Source organism: Lissotriton vulgaris, chromosome 7 (genome assembly GCF_964263255.1).
Source record: "Lissotriton vulgaris chromosome 7, aLisVul1.2, whole genome shotgun sequence".
Lineage (NCBI taxonomy): Eukaryota > Metazoa > Chordata > Amphibia > Caudata > Salamandridae > Lissotriton > Lissotriton vulgaris.
In genome coordinates this window covers 945,797,922-945,819,219 of record NC_141695.1, presented here as the reverse complement: position 1 = coordinate 945,819,219, position 21,298 = coordinate 945,797,922, and the positions used below count along the sequence as shown (strand labels likewise).

The following is a 21,298-nucleotide window of genomic DNA, read 5'->3' as shown; positions in this document are numbered from 1 at the left end:
TAATGTATGGATAGTGAATTGATTGTGGTGCAGCTATTTGATTATTTCATTGATTATTGTTTTTAATTCCTTCATTGTTCATTATTTTATGAATTTAAATTGCGAGGTAGTTTTGCACAAAAAGATTTTGTAGAAAAGATAGTTATTCAAAAGAATGTTTTGCTTTTATCTTGTATTAGGTGAAATTAAAACCATTTGTAAGGAGAAACAAATTACTTTTGTCCTGATGAAGGTGGTTTTATCGAAAAGACACTACTGGAATGCGTCAACGCTTTATTTTTTGTTAAATTTGGAAGGCTCAACAGTGTTCTGGTGACAGGGAATTAAGATCTATGCCCTCTGTTGTGCAAAGAAAATCCAAATTAACATCTACAAGACAAAGTTGTCTATGTTTTTCTCCTGATTGATTTGTAACCAAATGATATGATCCCGTTTTATGTAAGTGTTCTTATGCAATTGTTTTAGAATTTATAATGAAATTTTGTGCTAGGAGATTTATTTTTAATGAAAAATAAATTCTGTGTTTTATATAAAAATAGCAGCGTTTTTTCTTTATAAGTGCTTTAATAGGCTGGAAATGGCACGAGAGGTGTGTTGGATGTGAATGATAACTGTGAAGTGCTATTGGCCTTCATATAGATTGAAACCAAAGGGAAAACTTTTTCTTTTACTTTGTGTCAGTTGTGTGCCAAATACCAACAACCACTGGCAAATCATGAGCGAGGCATGTCTAGAAGGAGTGACTACATGAGGAGGAGGAAAGAGGGAGGAACAGGAGAGGTCGGGGAAGCAGTTGGATGTGACGTAACGGGCAGAGAAGCCGACCTTGAAGCTGGGGAACCATGTTTAAGTCTCTGAATCAGCTCACACATTCTGTGATTATGCGCAAATCATTTAATCTTCCCATGACTGAAAATTGAATGTGTCTGTCTGTAATGCAACTGGAGGTAACGAAAAGTGCTCTGATCCCTACGGGTTGAATTCATGCTATATAACACTGCAAAAAAAGAAATGAAAAAGCAGTGTTGTGGGAAGGGTGAGGATGGGTGGGGCGGCATGGGGAGATCAAGTGGTGGCAAAGGTGCAAAAAACAAACAAAAAAGCAGTGTTGTGGGAGGATAGGGGGGCCAGCACAAGGATGTTAAGTGGCGGCAGAATCTTAACAAACAATGTACAGGCTGCTAATAACAACAGAGTGCGCAAACAGAAAAGGAAAAAGCCTTGAGAGAAAGGATAGTCATAATAGGCCAATATTCAAGGGGGCGGGGGCAGAACACAACAAGGTGTGATAGATAATGCCGGTAGACCAATCAAAAGCACGTTTTTATGAACATCACAAAAGTGAACCAATCGGCACCAAGGGGCGGAATGTAACCCCACATATTGAAGACCGCATGTCTCATAGAGACAGCGCATGCGCTGCCTATGCAAGACCTAAAAAAAAGTGGACCATGTTTGAAAATAGGGGTAGTTTTAAACTTGTAAAGACAAGCTTTATAGCTGTTTTTCAACATATGGGAGACCGAATGGATTTATGCTTTCTGCTGGGAAGGCTTATGGCATATTTTGAAATTCAACTGTAACAATTGTCTCACCAGACCCTAAAAAAAGGCCCACAAACAGCCAACTAACTGACCCACACACTGACCTGTCATACCAGCCCTTCTGGCGCTGACAGGCTGCCCTATAGGCCAGTCTAACTCTGTGGATGTGCTCTCTAGACTGGGAAGTTCACAAAGCCATAGTAAGTTGTAGGAGGCTTTGATACCCACCAGCTACTTTTTTCAGGTACCCCAAACCTCTTTCCACAAAAAATTGGTGAACCATGCATATGAGTTTTATTCGTTTTGTCCTTTAGGGTCTTGCGGAGAACTTTCAAAGTTAGGTGTTTGCATTGGTATTTCTTCAGTGGTACCTCCATATAATCACTTTCATCGCCCTCCGCATACCAGTAGCTTCTGAACTTCACCTCAACGATTACCTCACTGATATTACCTCACTATTCCCCTGAACTCAAATGAAATACATTAAGTTAAGTAAGGTAAGTTTAGGCCTTGGAAAAGGCGGCTTCTGCCATCCCCTGCGCTGTCAACAAACAGGTTGCCTAGCGCCTTACACAATCTTTGCACTAAGTTTCAGAGGTGTCTGCCTGAGTTCTAGAATAAGACTTGTACTGGAAACATACCCTTCCAGTACAAAATTCCATGTGTAGAAAAGTCTGATACATTCCTCAGATTTGATATGTGCTGAGCAGCGCATCCCTTATGCAATGTGCAGAATGTTTGAGGAAATAAAATAATTTCTCTGAGTTAGCACCTGCTCCAATGAAGCATAATTTTTCTAAGCAAAGCCTGGTCTATCGTAGTAGACCAGGCTTTAGGTCAAAAACGTGGGTGTTTGTAGTGATCGCCTATTCCACACCCACATAGTGCCCCCTTTATGACAAGTAGTGCAGAGGAGCACAAAGTGGTGTTTGCGCACAAAAAAATGGGACCTTTCCAGAGCAAAATACCTTGGCTCAGCGTCTGAAAGCCGGCAGGCAACGCAACACAGCACCCAAAGATGATGCCCTGCGCTGCGTGACAGGGAGGGAGCATCTGAGTGACACATTCACACAGAATTGTCTATCTCCTTCCCTCTCCCTAGCGCTGGTGCTGATTTCAGCTTCCAAGAGCCATGCACACACCTTAGTGCCATAGCTCTAAGGTATGTACGTGAGTCTCGCATAGGTTTTGTACAGGAAAGTTCACCTTCTTGTGCAAAATAATATGCTCAAACTTTTACATCACCATGGGCCTACACCGTGCAGCACAACCAGTGACCTTTTCTGATTGACAGGCCTAGGCGGAACACCATGTTATCAAGACAGCAGCTAGTGTTGATGACATACTGGTGCCTCCTATGCAGTATGAGCATAGAGTAAGTGCAGACCAGGAGTCCACGGCTTTGGTATCTAAGTCAGTCAAGAAGTTACCATCATATAGGTTATTCCCAGGCACCTGTCGCAACCTAGGATCGCCCCACCATGCGCCCTTGTTGCCCACCAGATTAGCAAAAGAGTTATGGCAAGTGATTTTTGTCTAGGAAATCCCTCCTGAATCGCCCTCCTCCCTCCTTTTACTTAGCCATAATTAGAGGTCCGTTTCTTTGTGGCTTCCACAGTGTGGGCTTTGTATGACGCCTCTCTCAGTGAAGACATCACTATTTTCCCCAAACATAGGGAGGCACCGAAAGATCTTTGCCTCTGAAAGACCAGTAAAGCAGGAGCTGTCCAGGTCATAGGTTACTTACTAGTTACAGGTTGATGACCTATGGTTTATTTTAAGTTCAGAAAAATTGTATTGAAAGAATATGAGATAAGCTTACAAAGTAAGACAAAGAAAATAACAATCAAAAGTATACATCAAGGTAATTAAAGATATTAATATAAGCTACAAAAAGAAACATAAAAAAATTGAGACTAAATATAAGCAAAATTGGCAACTGGTATGATATAAGGTAATAAAAGATATACTAAATATACATTGTAATTACAAGAAAAGCGAAAATAATATTAATATGTTTAACAAAATACAGGAATTCATGGAGGTTTAGGAACTTCTTGTTGTAACGGGGACAAAGGCAGAGAACTCTGAGCACTTAAATCAAAAAATAGTGTAACTGGACTCCACAATTCTTTTCGCTTGGCAGCTAAAGCCAAGGCGTAGACAAAAGTTGTATCTAACCTGTGATTATAGCAAACAGCATACCACCAAGCCTGATAAGATATTTGAGTCCACTGTGTAAGTGCTTATCCAATACAGATCCAAGGAAAGATGAAGTTACTAAAGAAGTGCTCTTACTATAGTATTTAGAAGATTACAGCAAGCATGTTTCGCTCAGCAATCTATGCCTAGACATTCCTCATGGCCTTTATGTGCTTTTAAGTCTGAATGTAATGGTGCTGAAATTTCACGTTGGAGTGTGTTAGCAAACGGGAAAAAGCCCATCGCCATCAGATATGTGTATGTATTGTATGCTGGCCTGAAAGCGAGGATGTACAGCTTTCTACAATGTATGGGGGAGGCCTAGCTGCTAGTAATTGAAGACTAGAGGATTGTTTTGGGTGATCAAGGTTGATGTTAATTGGTCTTGGATCTTGTCAGACAATAGTCCACGCAGATTTGCCTGAATGGGTTTTAAAGTCCTTGACTTCCAGAGGATAAAAAAAGTTTACTTTATGTTAAAGAGTAGCAGGGCGCACAATGAGCCCGGCTGCCTGGGGCCACTTTGGGACGTGGAAGGGGGTGTCCGGGGGAGGGGGGCTTCGCTGGCATCATTTCCCGATTCTTGCTTCATGCCAATGGCATGGCTAGGTGGGTGTGTTCGGGGAGGGAGGCATTTAAAAGCCAGCCTCCGATCGGTTCACCTGGGGAGGGCAGCGCGCGAGTCTTGGAAAAGAAGGTTATTATTGCGCCGGCTGACAGCTGGAAGACAGTGCTGCGGTGCAGATATCCGGGCGCCGCGCTCAGCTGCCGGGCACAGGCCGGGTCCAGCCGTCCCCTGAGGTGCTGCTGAGCTGCCGGCACTGAGGAGACCCTCCCAGACTTCCCGAAGGACCGCCGACGAGCGAGCCTAGGTCCCTGGGACTTCTCCGTGGAGTGGGGGCTGCTGCGTCCCTGCACGGAGCTCCATCACATAAGGTAGGAACAGAGTCCCCTCTCAACAAGCCCTCCCCGAGCCTGAGGGGTAGGAGGAGGCAGGGGGCTCTCACCAGACAGATGTGGAGGCTTGTCAAAAGAAGCACTGTTTCCAGTGCACTCGTATTAGTTCGTTTCTTAGTTTAATATATTAATTCGGGAACAATGTATGTTGTGGGACGATAAACAGTAATCGGGAGCATGTGTGTTAGGAGGGATGTCTTGCTAACAGTCCTCGCAACAACTTTATACAAATGTGAGACGTTTGTTCTCAGAAATGCAACAAAAACGAATATACGTAATGCGTTCTGTAAAGTGATTTTAAAGTGGTGCAGGTTTTTTATTGATTTCAAGCTCGCCTTGCCCTCACCTCGCAGCTCCTTCCCTGGGCCCCGTGCTGAGCGGCCCCCTCAGTCATACATTCATCCTGTCAGAGGGATTGCGCAATCTCTCCACAGTGCTGCTTTTCTCTGACGCCACAGCGGTAGAAGGGGCTGCAGGAGGGGTGCGTTCCTGGAACTTTAAATGCTCATTATTGCTGCTCGCTCGGGAATGCCGAGGGGCCTGATGGAAACAAGATGTTGGCCAGGAACAGGGACTGAACCCTCCGCTGACCCGCGGCAGGGGGGACTATGTGTTGGCAGTGTGCCCGTTTTGAAATTGTGAGAGGCATTTGAGTTGCCAGTCATTTCTGTATAAAAAGAATAAAAGCAGCTCTTTTGAGAGGTGCCTGTTTCTGGATACCGGTGAGTGTATTACCCCGGCTGAAAAACACTGTTACTATTTAGGACTGGAATCCCTGCCCCAGGCGCACTGGTACTGTCCTTGTAACCGTCTAGACCTCTGGTATTGCCCCGTACAAGCGTTCACCCCTACTAAACAGCATTGGTACCGACCCAGTAGGAGAATGGCACCTCAGCCCAGGAGTGCGGATGCTCTCCTGTTAGAAGTATGATACTGCTGCTGAGCAGCTGTGATACTCTCGCATTGAGAGTACAGCAGTCCTGCTGAGAAATGCGGATACTCTCCCTTTGCCAAGTTCAGTAGCCATGCTATGTGTGGAGTGCTGGTACTTTCTTAATATATTAAAAGTATAACAGTTCTGCTAAGGGATGCTAGTACCTTCCCCCATTAAAAGTATATCTGCCCTGCTGATGGGGTCTAGCAGCTGCGCCGGCTGCTATTACCGTCCATAATGGGAGTGTCTACTCCCTCTCGTCCCACACGAGCACAGCTAGCAGCCAATGCAGGGAATTGAACAGATCTCTTTAACTCAACGTGGCGACGAGGCCTTGGGATGGAGGGAGTGAGCTGGGTGTGTGGAGGGGGCTTGTGGAAAGTCTCAGGCCCGCCCTTGGCAGACCACTGCGTGTGTTTACTTTTGGGAACAATAGGGCTCTCATTTCTAAGGGCATGGATTTTGGAAGGGACCCAGCCCTATTCAGCAAGGCCCACGGAGCGTTCCTGATATGGACCACAGGTGCACCCCTCAACACATGGACACCCCAGGACCACAATGGCAAGTAAGCATCTGCACGGCATGGGGGTGAAATGCAGCAACAAGCTGTAAGGTTGTAAAAATAACAACCGAGTGCACTCCGCTATCTTGAAATTGTAAATTATATTGATATAGTGCTTACTGCCTTTGACGAGGTGCTAAAAGAGGGACGACCATTTGACGTAGAAGGCATTTTATTTTTGCACATAAGTGAATGTCGCCCTGCATGTTTTCATGTGAAAAGAAAAACTGCAAATACCTCAGTGCAAAGAGAAACAAGCAGTGGCAAAGCTGCTACGTCTAGGTTGGGTTTAGAATCCTGACTAAAACTGTAGAGGCTTTGCAGTTTAGGGGAAAACTGTTCTCTTCACCCAGTCCTGCATCTCTAACGATCACCAGGAATAAGTGTTCGAGAATGTTGCTGTTCTTGATGATGTCAGCTTGGTTTACGAGATGTTCTGTGACATCACTTCATGGATGGCCCTTTTAAACACTGCTGCAGTGGTGAAATAAACAAGAACAGTTTTCTGTATCCAGTGCATCTATGAAGTGAAGGATTGAACGTGAACAAACATGGGTACATTTGACATGTAAAATAGTTCCATCGATTCCAGAACTGCATGGGAGGTGGAGGGATACACCATACTGCCAATATATCAGGTGGGAACGTCATTTTCGTTTGGGCGGAGCCAACGTCCATTCTATGTGTATTTTAAAAAATAGGTAGTAATATGTTCTGCAGGCAGGTGCGTTTCAAGCCAAACCTAAATAGACACGAAGGGCAGGTTACAACTGACAAAGGACATCGTTTGACCTCTAGATTTTTAGGAGCTGAAAAGCAATGTTTTTAGGTCGAGTAACTTTAATTACTCGAAACCTATTACATCTGAACCAAAGTCTCTTGAACCAGCCAGATTTCCTACAATGCATGTTAACTTTTCAACCGTGACACTTCTCCAGCGCGCGCTTGGCCTGTTCCCTCCCACTCGCTCGCATCCCCCCCCCCCCCCCCCAGGCTTCGACTCTGTGATGCATGCAACCGTGGCACTTCTCCAGCACACGCTTGGCCCGTTCCCTCCCACTCACTCGCATCCCGCCCCCCCACCAGGCTTCAACTCTGTGATGGACGCTATATAAATGACAGCACTCACCCCCTTACCCAAAGTTTCTTTATTTACATTTGCTCTGTCTCTTCTTTACTCTCATTGCGCACTCACTACCTACTTCTTGTTCGCAGTGGCTCTTTTTCCCTCTGCCATTTCTCACTTACACTCTTTCTTCTCACCACATCAAAGGCTACTCCTGCTCCCCCCCCCCCCCCAGCAATGCCGAAATCTCTTTCTCCTTCTTTCTATGTCTGTTCTCGGACATATTTCATCTTCAACTGTTGATATGTTTGCATATTTCGGGTCAAAAGAGCTTTGACTCTGTGATGGACGTTATATAAATGACAGCACTCACCCCCTTACTCAAAGTTTCTTTATTTACATTTGCTCTGTCTCTTCTTTACTCTCATTGAGCACTCACTACCTACTTCTTGTTCGCAGTGGCTCTTTTTCCCTCTGCCATTTCTCACTTACACTTTTTCTTCTCACCACATCAAAGGCTACTGCTGGTCCCCCGCCCCCCCACCCCCACCAGCAATGCCGAAAGCTTGTTTAGCATGTTTTGGTACTTCCCCATAGTCCCTCCTCGTTTCCTGCTGTGTCCGTCCTGAATGCCAAGCCTGTATGGAGTTTGCCTGTAGTAGCGCTCTCTACGTTACCCTATTTTAGGCCTGCAGTGTCCTTACTTCAATGTTAAACGTTTGGACTGGTGAAAGGCTTATGTTAAAATCGTTTACATTTATTTATGTGGGGACGGTGTGGGAATGTACACTGCCAATGGTAAGTCTAGATTCACCACGTTTGCCTTGGAAAACACAACAAATAAGAGACCTGTATGTAAATATTTGTGGCGACCTCCAGGACAGGTTTAAACCGGAGACCGCAGCTCTGCCAGCCTCTGGTAATCTGACTCCAAACATATTTTAAACCACCTCAGAATGCAAATGTGTTTGGATACACTATATATATATATATATATATATATATATATATATATATATATTTTGTTTTATAGCATTTTTAAACACTATCGGCCGCCGAGAGCCACTCGGGCTGTACTGGAGTCTCAAAAATGTCATCAACAGTTGCCCTCTTACTCCAGGTGTATGATTTGTGGATATATTGTATACAGACAACAATATTTTTTCAGAAGGATTTAAAATATTCTAGCTGGGACACTAAATTTAACCTAGACTTCTAGGTGATGCGTTTGTTTTACTATTATTTTGTGCAAGAGGTGAACGTTTTTTCAGTGGCCCAGCGCTACATTTTTGGCCTGACCTTTGTTTCCGCTACTATTCGCTGCTGACATGATTCCAAACCTAACAATACTATGCTGTTAGCTCCCTATGCCTCTCACTCCAGCATGTATATTGTTAATGTATCCTCCTCTGCCAGACCCTCCAACTCCACCCTCCAACTGCACCCTCCAACTCCATCCTCCAACTCCATCCTCCGACTCCAACTCCACCCTCCAACTCCACCCTTCAACTCCACGCTTCAACTCCACCCTCCAACTCCACCCTCCAACTCCACCCTCCAACTCCACCCTCCAACTCCACCCTCCAACTCCACCTCCACCTCCAACTCCACCCTCCACCACGTCACTCGGGGACACCACCACGTCACTCGGGGACACCACCACGTCACTTGGGGACACCACCACGTCACTTGGGAACATCACCACATCACTCGGGAACACCACCACATCACTCGAGAACACCACTACATCACTCGGGGACACCACCACATCACTCGGGAGCACCACCACATCACTCGAGAAAACCACCACATCACTCGGGGACACCACCACATCACTCAGGGACACCACCACATCACTCGGGGACACCACCACATCACTCGGGGGCACCACCACATCACTCGGGGAACACCACATCACTCGGGGAACACCACCACATCACTCGGGAACACAACCACATCACTCTGGGACACCACCACATCACTCTGGGACACCACCACATCACTCTGGGACACCACCACATCACTTGGGGACACCACCACATCACTCGGGGACACCACCACATCACTCGGGGACACCACCACATTACTCGGGGACACCACCACATTACTCAGGGACACCACCACATCACTCAGGGACACCACCACATCACTCAGGGGCACCACCACATCACTCAGGGGCACCACCACATCACTCAGGGGCACCACCACATCACTCGTGGACAACTCTACATCACTCGGGGACACCACCACATCACTCGGGGACACCACCACATCACTCGGGGACACCACAACATCACTCGGGGACACCACAACATCACTCGGGGACACCACCACATCACTCGGGGACACCACCACATCACTCGGGGACACCACCACATCACTGGGGGATACCAACACTTCCCTCGGGGACTCCACCACATCACTCGGGGACACCACCACATCACTCGGGGACACCACCACATCACTCGGGGACACCACCACATCACTCGGGGACACCACCACATCACTCTGGGAACAACACCACATCACTCGAGGACACCACCACATCACTCGGGGACACCACCACATCACTCGGGGACACCACCACATCACTCTGGGAACACCACCACATCACTCTGGGAACACCACCACATCACTCGGGATACCACCACATCACTCGGGATACCACCACATCACTCTGGGACACCACCACATCACTCTGGGACACCACCACATCACTCTGGGACACCACCACATCACTCTAATACACCACCACATCATCAATCAGCACTGCAGCAGCAGCACTATCCTTGCTTGCTACCAACAAGCATTGCCATAGCCAATAGGACTCGCATTAGGAAAGTGTATTGGCTTTGTGAATAACAATGCTATTAATGCTATTAATTTATATATGTTCAAAGCCAACACATAACACATATTTAAAAAATGTGTCATTTACAATACCTATAGCTCACACTTTCCTAATGCGAGACCTATTGCATTGCAAATGCTTGTTTATGACAGCTAAGACAGAAAAAGCTCTGCCTCCCCACTTTGCCTTTCTGAACTTGGGAACCACAAGCATATTCTTAGAGGAAGACCGGAGGGGTTGTGTTAGGGGAATACACACACAGAAGGGCCCTGATACCTTCTGAGCCTGCACCGTGAAATGCACCATGAGCTAAGCAGAGGAGTTTAAAGGCAATCCTAGAGGGGATCGGAAGCCAATGAAGGTCTTTTCTCGCCATAGTAGCAGAAGATCTCCTAGGGAGAGTTAAGACCATTCTGGCCGCGGCATTCTGTACCATTTGGAGACGATAAATGGAGGCTTTGCTAATGCCACCATAGAGGGCGTTGCAATAATCAAGCCTCGATAAAACCAAGGCAGCTGTGGCTTGTTTCCGAGCTGCCAGGGATAGTTAGGGGGGCAATATTCCTGAGAATTCTGATGTCGCAACAAGTTGACACCGTCCTGTTTACCTGAGAGTCAAGAGATAAGGCCGGGTCAATTAGGACACCCAGGTTCCTAGCAACAGGAGTAGGGTGAGGACATTCTCCCAGGGACAGAGGCCACCAATCCTTAGTCCAAAGATCCTGGCTTCCACCAAAGACCGTGATTTCGGTCTTATCGCCATTAAGCTTTAAAAAATTACGAACCATCCAGGTAGAGACAGCTTCCATACAGGCTCTAAACTTAGGGGCAATCTCACTGGCCGACTGGGTGATAGATACCAGGATCTGGGTGTCATCTGCGTACGATAACACATCCAGACCAAAGGATCTTATCACCTTGGCAAGTGGGGTAACGTAAATGTTAAATAGTAAGGGACTCAATGAAGAGCCCTGAGGAACCCCACATTGCACTTCTTGAGAATCGGAGAGGAAGCTGCCCATTTTAACTCTCTGCCCCCTATGATGGAGAAAGGAAGAGAGTAAACTAAGGGCCGAGCCCCCTACTCCGATGTCCCTGAGCCTAGAGATCAATATTGATGGGGACAAGGTGTCAAACACCGCTGTGAGATCTAATAACACTAGCAGCAATGGGTGTCCCCTGTCAACCTCAGCTCGGATTGTATTAATCACGACCGTGAGAGCCGACTCAGTGCTATGGGATGAACGAAAACCATGCTGAGAGATGTCTAAAAGGTTGGAACTCTCGATTAAAACAGATAAATGACGGTTTATGTGGGACTCCAGGATCTTAGCTGGAGCCAGAAGTAAAGAAATGGGGCGATAGTTTTTTAATTTTCCTGGGTCCGGGGAGGGCTTTTTTAGCAAAGGTCTGACAACAGCAGTCTTCCAGGGGCAGGGAAAAATCCCTTCACGGAATGCCAGGTTCATAACCTCTAATAAAGGAGGGAGAACAGAGCCTCTGCAGGTCTTCAGAATTTTTAAAGGGCATGGGTCAAGGGGCGAGGAAGCCTTGGTAGCATCGAGAAGAAGATTCAGGTCTTCTAACGACAAAAGGGGAAAACCTAAGAGGTGCGATTTAAGCGGGGCATCAAACTTCTCAGCATTACATGAAGTTGAGGAGGGGGAGCCTTCCACATTAGCATCAAGTTCTTGATTGTTGATTTCCAGCGCCCTATGGATATCGGCAATCTTAGAAAGGAAAAAGCTTGCTATGTTGTTACACAGTTCCTGGGATTCCACAGTAGGATCGACTGATCTAGGTGTTGACAGAGAGTCAAGTATGTTAAAAAGATCTCTGGGGGATTTAAGAGAAGATGTAAGGTTGGTGAAATCCACCCTTTTGCCTCCATAATCACCTTCTTGTAGTCTCTGAGCAGAGATTTATGCCGGGCTTTCCCCAGTAGATCAGCGTGAGCAGTCCAGGACCTCTCTTGTTTCCTACATTGCTGACGCATAGATCTTAAGTGGGCAGAGAACCACGGTTGCGAAGGGCTCTTGCAGGCTGAGTGGTAGCGTTTTTCTGGCGCCAGAGAATCTATAGCACTGACTAGGGCATTTGAAAGGTCAAGGGCAGCCCTATTTGGATCACCCTGGAGAGGGCAGCTAAGGGCATTAAGAAACGGTGACACGTGTCATCATTAATTGCCTTATAATTCCTTCTAGTTTCCCATACACTACTTTTGGGTTTATTAGATAAAGAGGAATTAACATTAAGATGGAAGGGGAGAGCCAAATGGTCGGACCATGAAAGAGGAATGGGAGGTCCAAACGAAAGTCTAGAATCATTTGAAAAAATACCATCCAGCGTGTGGCCGGCCAAATGTGTGGGACCATTTACCAGCTGACCCAAGCCACATGCCACTAGACCATCTACAAGTACTGACGTATCCTTAGAATCCATGGCCTCTAAATGAAAATTAAAATCGCCAAGAATGCTAAAATGAGGCTTATCAACGTAGGGCTCAATAAGTTTAAGGATGTCAAGAGCAAAGGTCGTTCTGGGGCCAGGAGGTCTGTAACAGAGAATACGGGAAAAAGAGGCAGAGGGAAGGAAATTAATAGAAAAATACAGTGCCTCAAACTTGTCAGAGGGCAGAGAGAGAGGCTTAATAGTGCAAGTAAAAGTGTCTCTAAAAAGGATACCCAGGCCACCTCCCTTTCGTCCTGACCTATCCATTCTGGCCAAAGAATAGCCCTCGGGGACTGCCTCCACAAAGTCAGGGCCGGAGGTTTCAGAACCCCAGGTTTCGGTGATAAAGACCCAAGGGGGTCTTTTTTGGGCAACAAAATCATTGAAGGCAACATTGTTACGAACCAACGATCTAGCATTAAGGAGCAGGCCAGCCTCACTTAAATCATTAGGAGCAGGAAACTGACTTCCATGTCTCATAGTTTTTCTATGACAATGATGGCGAGGGCGTATGGGTCTTGAAACCTCTCTGCAGCAATTGAGGATAGCCAGGTTATCAGGAGTTGACGCAAAGTGGCAAGGTTTAAACCCAGGTCTAAGTGCAAGAAGGGCAGAATGGGAATACAACTCACGATTTTCATGAAGAGTAAAACGAGGTCCAGCCTGGCTAGCCCCTAGCGTGTCCTCAGCGCGTACGGGCGCAGACGGGCTTAACTTTGGCGCATCTTTGGCACGCGTCCGCTGTGCGCGGAGAGAAGCATCCTGATTAAATATGGCCGTCCCCGAGTCTGGCGCCCCACCTGACCGGCAACAGCCAATAGGAGCGGGGACCAGCTGTCTGCCGACGTGCCCTCCACGCAAACGGGAAATCCCGCGGTGGAACTGTGCACAGGCAGGTAGGGAACAAACAGCAAGGAACAGAGCACAAAAATACAAATAAGATGTTGCCTTGATTGAAATGCGAGTGCTTTTAAAACACGGCCTAATTTTTAAAAGGAAGTTTCTAAAATAGCAGCAGTAGAAAACAGATTAGCAGCAAGTCATTCAGCTTCATTTTACACAACCAGGCATCGTAGATCATGCACAGGTAACTGGAACCTATGCAGGCCCCTGTATTGTCTGCCACGTGCCTCCTGCCCCTCATAATAAACGTTCATAAGCTCTGAGCTCCCAGAGTGCACCGGGCTCCCGGGAGAGAGCAGTAGGCCTGGACAGAGAGCGCTCTCTTGGCTGAGAGGAGCCGAGTCCCCTCGCTCGCGCCCGTGGGAGAGAGCCGGCTCTCCCTGCTCTGCCACACTGAAGGGGCTGTTTTCCTACTCACAGGAAGAGCGTCCTCACTGACCTCCTGTGCTCTATCAATACATGTGCATCATTTCCACTAACTCAGGCTCCATGTACATGTCCACCAAAGAAAAATTGGATTTTCAATTAGTTCTGACTTACTTAATTGGCAACTGGTTAGATTTGAAGGTAGCTGACGCCATCTGCTGCAGGGATGTATGCGCATCCAGCACATCTCAGGGTTTAATACTGTCAATATAGCGCATGGGGGTAATGCGCATGCTGCAGCTCTGTGTCTGTGTGAAAAGTGGACACAGGTTTGAATTGCCATAAAACAGCTGAGAGGGTCACTGTGCCTCCAACCCTGTGTATAAGGAATGGGTCACCGGTTTGTATTCACGGAACCACAGCATGGTGCACCTATGCATTTGTTTTAGGTGTTCTTGTGTAACCTGCAGGTCTCAAGTTAGAATCCTGTGTGAAATAGCTGAGTGAGTTATACGCACAGGAAACAGCTGCATGTAGTGTACAATCCATGTGTGTGGATCCTTGAAAGTTTTATCTCTCATTTGTTGTTGGTTAAACGCCCTGTTGGGTAGTAATGCACACATAGTAAGCTCCAAAACGCAATTCAGTTTGCTGTGTGCATAGTTATTTGTTGTATAGTAACACACACACACTTCGGCATGCATAATATTCGTAGAGAACACCAATATCCAGCTATGCATATCTTACATAGACACCAACATAGGAGCACAGATAATGCTCTTAGGAAATAAATAAAATGTAATTTTTAAAACCAGCTTCATACCTGTTCATTACATTGCTTACTTATAGCAGCTGCTAAGTAGCACAGCTTTACAACATCCCAAAGAGGTTTCTCATTGTTTTCAGTCAACCCCCTCGAAAAACCGGGACATGAGGTAAAATTGCTGAAACCTGCCGGGACAGATGGCGAAAACCCGGGACTGCCCCGTCATCTGCAGGACGACGCATGGTTATCCCACCCCTAATGGGACAGTAGAGATTGTATTGTATTCTATTTGCATTTATTTAGCGCTTACTACAATTGACCTGATTCAGGCGGGAGACTACCGATTTTTCAAGCCAAAAAATTGCTTTATTTTATCTGTCTCCCGCCTGAAATTGCAATTTCTACAATAGAAGTCAATGGGGAATTTTCATTCTCCTTGTTTTTTATTTTAAATCTCCCACGTCCCTTACTACCCCCGACAAGGCGTCGAAGCGCTTTTTCGGCGAGTAGCACGCGCCTGAGCCTCTGGGGCATGTGGCAGGCCCCTGTATTGTCTGCCACGTGCCTCCTGCTCCTCATAATAAACGTTCATAAGCTCCGAGCTCCCAGAGTGCACCGGGCTCCCTTGAGAGCGCAGTAGGCCTGGACAGAGCACGCTCTCTTGGCTGAGAGGAGCCGAGTCCCCTCGCTCGCGCCCGTGGGAGAGCGCCGGCCCTCCCTGCTCTACCACACTGAAGGGGCTGTTGACGCCTTTTCCTACTCACAGGCCTGCCTTGTTGTCGGGGGCTTGTATGAGGCTTTCATAGACGTGCGTTCCAACTCCCCACAAGGGCCATTTCAGGTTAAGAGCAAATCGGATAATTTATTTTGGGTGTCTGGCCTACTCCTTCCCACAATTCTAAAATGGAGGTTTAGTGAAAGAGAAAAGAACTACTGAAGAGTCATCTTTCATCCACTGTACACAGTATATACACTTTAATTTAATTTCTGGCGTGCTTGGTTATAGCTTCGATAAAGCTTCAGCGGCGTAGGGAAACTTAAGGGGGTGTGGGGGGCTGCAAAGTACATGGACGACCACCACAAACCACTTTGCTCAGTGTAGTGTGCTGCGGGGATCCCTGGAGCTGCCCCCTCCCGCACCACGGGTTAATGTTACACCACTGTCAAGTTTAGGTGACTGACGGAGACCTTTCCATTTGTTCGCTTCAACACTGTACTTTAATAAATACATTCCATCAAATATTACAAGTGCTTGTTTGTGCTGCTCAAGTCCACAGCATACGCAACAATAATTTTTTGTTCAAAATATAACTTGGAGTTTTGTACCACAGGATTTCTCTTGCTTTGGTTTTTACTTCGTATTCGTGTTTTTTTTTGTTGCCAACACCCAGCTGTTAATTCCTACCTTATTCTGCGTCTGATACAGTTTGATGACTGCTCTTCGGGCAGGCTGGCGCCTGGACTTTATTTATGTTGTCGACCCAGTTAAATCCCTGATTAACAGTGTAGTGTGCCCTAAAGACAGGCAGAGGGACGCCTACGCAGGCTACTGAAGGAGCCTGACTCACAACAGCATGGCGGTCTTGGAAACCCCCTTGTATTACAATCACGAATGGAGAATCCGAGAAATGCCACAATAGCACTGCAACATCTACGACTCGAGGTGCCTATACAAGAAACCGCTCACATAAAACACAGCGGAGACAAATTAACTAGTCAAGGCCGCAACCTAACAAACTAAAGTGCATTTTACTGACTGTCGCTGTGCGACAACCAAAGCACCATGCATTGCAGGCAGGGTTACTGGGCACACGACTGGCACAACTTTCTCAGTGGATAGATGGCTTGCACGCTTATCTCATCAACTCATGGACTTGATCATTCTGTAGGGGCACAGGCCCAACGTAAAGAAACAGGAAGCAGACAGGAGGTGGAGTGTCCCTAATCCTCAAAGAACTCTTTTGATGCACTGCTGTTGTAACCTCTGCACACCAGTCTCTAAAGAATGTGAAATGTTATTAACTGGATCCAGTCCTCCCTCACCTAGCCAACTCAACATTGACTCCTTACTTCCATATTATTAGCACAATAGAAACCTCTGTTCACCAAAGCCCTGTTTGCACCTTCCCAAAGAAACGAATAACAACCAGATACTCAGAAACCTCAATCAATCAAGCAGGATTTATACAGTGAGGCTAATTACCCATGAGGATATCCAGGCGCTGCGAGTCTTGATGCTTTAGCTGGGTTCAGTTGATCTGCCAGGTCTTGAGTGCCTTCCGGAATTCTAGGAGAGAGGTGGAAGTCCGGAGGGCACGGGGAGGTCGTTCCAGGATTTAGGTGCGAGGTAGGAGAAGGAGCATCTTCCACTGTTTCTTCGAATGCGAGGGGTGTGCGCGAGGGAGAGGGAGGCGGAGCGCAGTTGTCTGGAGGGTTGGTGGAAGTTCAGACGTTGGTTGATGTACGCTGGTCCTTGGTTGCGCTGGGCCTTGTAGGTTCGGATTAGCATCTTAAATTGGCATCTCTTCTGTAGGACTTGCCCTGACTACAACAAAAATGATCTCCTCCATTATTGGTCTCTATTTTGTAGCACAAATATTGGATACACAGCTTTTGCTTAGGTTGAGCTGGTGGTTTCCGGTGCTCGACATCGACACGAAAATGTCAGCACCGACACTTATGACAGTTTGCAGTACAAAAATGTGGTGGTAGTGTTTCTCATAGGTGAGAAAGCGTCCGCACATATGAGCAATACAATTCCCTAAGCACGCATACGTGTATTGTCACTTATATACAGTTCCTAATGTGAGGTGCACTGTTGTCCTGTCAAACACCCACCACCTGGAGTGTTAAATTAGCAAGTATTTTGCTAATATTAAGTATCAAAGAAAGAACAGGCATTGATCAAGCACCCTCACAGGATATGTAATCATCCAAATAATGGATTACTTATGACAGTTTACCAGATGGTAGAGCTATTTGTCTAATTTAGAGATGAGCACAACAGTTGCTTATTAATTGAATATACATAAAAAATGCCTAATATCTGCCACCCAAGTCATTCTTTTAGCTCCGGAGCCCTTAAATAGCCTGAATTATCACACTTGTAGGAGTGTGATGGTTAGTAGTTGTGTTGGTACTCTTCATCAGCGCTGGAAGTGGCAATGGGTGGTGCAGGCTACACTGACCTCCTGAGGAGGGCCCTGGAACTTTTTTTTGTTTTTACAAATTAAGCACTGTAAACTGCTTAATCTGTGTCAGCGGTCTCCTAAACAATTACCAAACATATATTTTCTCTGGGCACAGTACAGAAACGGCCACAATCAACATCACTGACCATTTCTTTTAAATGTTTGACAAATATGAAACAGACATATGTTCTTGGCTTATCGTCAGTTTTCGATACTGTTAACCTGGACACTGCTTGTTGGGATTGGTTATGCATTCCAGGGCAAACGGCCTATTAGGACCAAGGTGTGATTATTGGTCCATTTACCTGTGATATCCTGGGGCCGGTCTACTTGGAGATCCAAATACTGAGTGCCAAGTACACCCTTTAACAGTTGCCCGCCAGGGTAGTGAGTCTAGCATTATCAGGCTCACTCAGGAGATGGAAGAGGGTTAGAGACTCTTAACTCAGTAACTTATGGAATAACAATAAATACATCGACTGTGTGGTCGGTGCATTATCTTTTATAATCAAAATTACTTTCTTCTACTCACAAAACAACATCACACATAGAAACATCTATATCTGACGTAGTTTAATTACTATATATACATTTCTGTATATGGCCATGGCCAAGTGTATCAGATCTGGAGTTCTCAGGACCAATGAGCCTTCATTGCTTAAGGGGTGGGCAGTTACAGTTCAGGATGGGTATACACAATATCTCAGTGTTGCACAGGTCCATATCGGACTGTATACCCGGTGATTGCTGTACATGGAACGGGTGCACTGCATTTGAGGCCACCTCATTGAAGTTTTCCTTACCCACCAGCCTCCTCCTCCTGAAAGCTGCCTCTGCAGTCATGTAGAACCTTGTCAATCAGGCCACGAATGGTCCCAGTACCAATAACAGCTTGCATAGGCACGAATATCCCACGCTTAAACAAGAAAAGATGGCCCTCGCCAGAGGAAGCTCTACCAGCAAAAGAGGCAGGTCTGGTGGGGAACCAAATTTGCCCCTGGAGCCTGCACCCTAGGATCCACCGGTCATAGTCCTAATATAAGAGCAAACCTCACGGAGGCCCACCCACAGTGCCATATACAGAGTTGGCAATGGAGAGGAGCTGCCACTTGTGATTTTAGGTTATCAAGCTTGTCATGCCTCATGAAGCTGTAGAGGACATAAGGTTACGGGTGGGTCCTAAAGCAGCACCCACTATTGTCTCAGTAAAAGCGAAAGAAAACGAGTAAGCCTGGTAACAGCATAGTGAGGATGCTACTGGAACCCAGAGGCAACCTGCTGCTCACGGGTATCTCTTCAGTATCTATTTCGACTTACTCATATGAATGAGGACAGCAGTCTAAAGCAAGGACAGCAGTCTAAAGCAAGGACAAGTGCAGCACACATCAAAGCGGGTTTCAATTATTACAGTAGGTGTATAAGAAGTAAAGAAGATATTTCGGTTATGCTGGTAAGCCCTTGGGTTTTTCTGTCCCAATGGATATAGAACTTGAAATCTTCAAAGAAAGAAAAGTTGATAAAATGCAAAGCCGCCAACACAGGGTTTGTCTTTGTCCTGACATAAGGAACGTATATAGGCTATTTTTTAGAATATGGACTTCTGCATGTTGGATGCACAAACAAATGAGGTGGTGATCGAGATCTGATGCTCAGGGAATCATGATGCGCGGTTGAGGTAAAGATGGTGTTCCATGAGCAATTTTCTTCCACATGTAAGAAGTACAGTGCTGGTCAGTGCACGGGGTCAGAGATGCACAGCATGAGCTCAGTCCGACGGTAAATGGGGTGAGGTGTACGGATACTCTCCAGGGTTTACTCCCCTGAGTAGAAAAGAAATGGATCAATAAGTAGCTCAGAAAACGCCCATCAGTGGGTACTGCATTCAAGCAGTGTCACATGTATTGTGGAGGAGGTGAGGTAACACCCCGTAGAGAAGGCATGGTAACACCCCCGTAGGGGAGGCATGGTACCACCCCTGTAGGGGAGGCATGGTAACACCCCCGTAGGGGAGGCATGGTAACACCCCCGTAGGGGAGGCATGGAAGCACCCCCGTAGGGGAGGCATGGAAGCACCCCCGTAGGGGAGGCATGGAAACACCCCCGTAGGGGAGGCATGGTAACACCCCCGTAGGGGAGGCATGGAAACACCCCTGTAGGGGAGGCATGGTAACACCCCCGTAGGGGAGGCATGGTAACACCCCCGTAGGGGAGGCATGGTAACACCCCCGTAGGGGAGGCATGGTAACACCCCCGTAGGGTAGGCATGGTAACACCCCCGTAGGAGAGGCATGGTAACACCCCCGTAGGTGAGGCATGGTAACACCCCCATAGGGGATGTATGGTAACACCCCCGTAGGGGAGGCATGGTAACACCCCCGTAGGGGAGGCATGGTAACACCCCCGTAGGGGAGGCATGGAAGCACCCCCGTAGGGGAGGCATGGAAGCACCCCCGTAGGGGAGGCATGGAAACACCCCCGTAGGGGAGGCATGGTAACACCCCCGTAGGGGAGGCATGGAAACACCCCTGTAGGGGAGGCATGGTAACACCCCCGTAGGGGAGGCATGGTAACACCCCCGTAGGGGAGGCATGGTAACACACCGGTAGGAGAGGCATGGTAACACCCCCGTAGGGGAGGCATGGTAACACCCCCGTAGGGGAGGCATGGTAACACCCCCGTAGGGGAGGCATGGTAACACACCGGTAGGAGAGGCATGGTAACACCCCCGTAGGGGAGGCATGGTAACACCCCCGTAGGGGAGGCATGGTAACACCCCCGTAGGGTAGGCATGGTAACACCCCCGTAGGAGAGGCATGGTAACACCCCCGTAGGTGAGGCATGGTAACACCCCCATAGGGGATGTATGGTAACACCCCCGTAGGGGAGGCATGGTAACACCCCAGTGGGGGAGGCATGGTAACACCCCAGTGGGGGAGGCATGGTAACATCCTGTAGAGAAGGTATGATAACACCCTGGAGAGAAGGTATGATAACATCCCCGTAGAGAAGGTCTGGTAACACCCCCGTAGGGGAGGCATGGTACCACCCCTGTAGGGGAGGCATGGTAACACCCCCGTAGGGGAGGCATGGTAACACACCGGTAGGAGAGGCATGGTAACACCCCCGTAGGGGAGGCATGGTAACACCCCCGTAGGGGAGGCATGGTAACACCCCCGTAGGGGAGGCATGGTAACACCCCCGTAGGGTAGGCATGGTAACACCCCCGTAGGAGAGGCATGGTAACACTCCCGTAGGTGAGGCATGGTAACACCCCCATAGGGGATGTATGGTAACACCCCCGTAGGGGAGGCATGGTAACACCCCAGTGGGGGAGGCATGGTAACACCCCAGTGGGGGAGGCATGGTAACATCCTGTAGAGAAGGTATGATAACACCCTGGAGAGAAGGTATGATAACATCCCCGTAGAGAAGGTCTGGTAACACCCAAGTGGAGGAGGCATTGTAATACCACCTTAGGGGAGATATGTTCACACCCCCATGGAGG

At 47.4% G+C, this 21,298-nt stretch overlaps 1 pseudogene across 1 annotated transcript in view; it reads left to right on the top strand.

Annotated features, from left to right (window-relative positions):
* The first annotated feature begins 4,425 nt into the window (after window positions 1-4,425).
* Window positions 4,426-21,298, top strand: part of LOC147702791 (UDP-glucose 6-dehydrogenase-like) — a 100,957-nt pseudogene continuing 84,084 nt past the window's right edge. The window contains exon 1 of the transcript XR_015297546.1: window positions 4,426-4,682. The product of XR_015297546.1 is annotated as a UDP-glucose 6-dehydrogenase-like (transcript). The remainder of the gene's footprint in view (window positions 4,683-21,298) is intronic.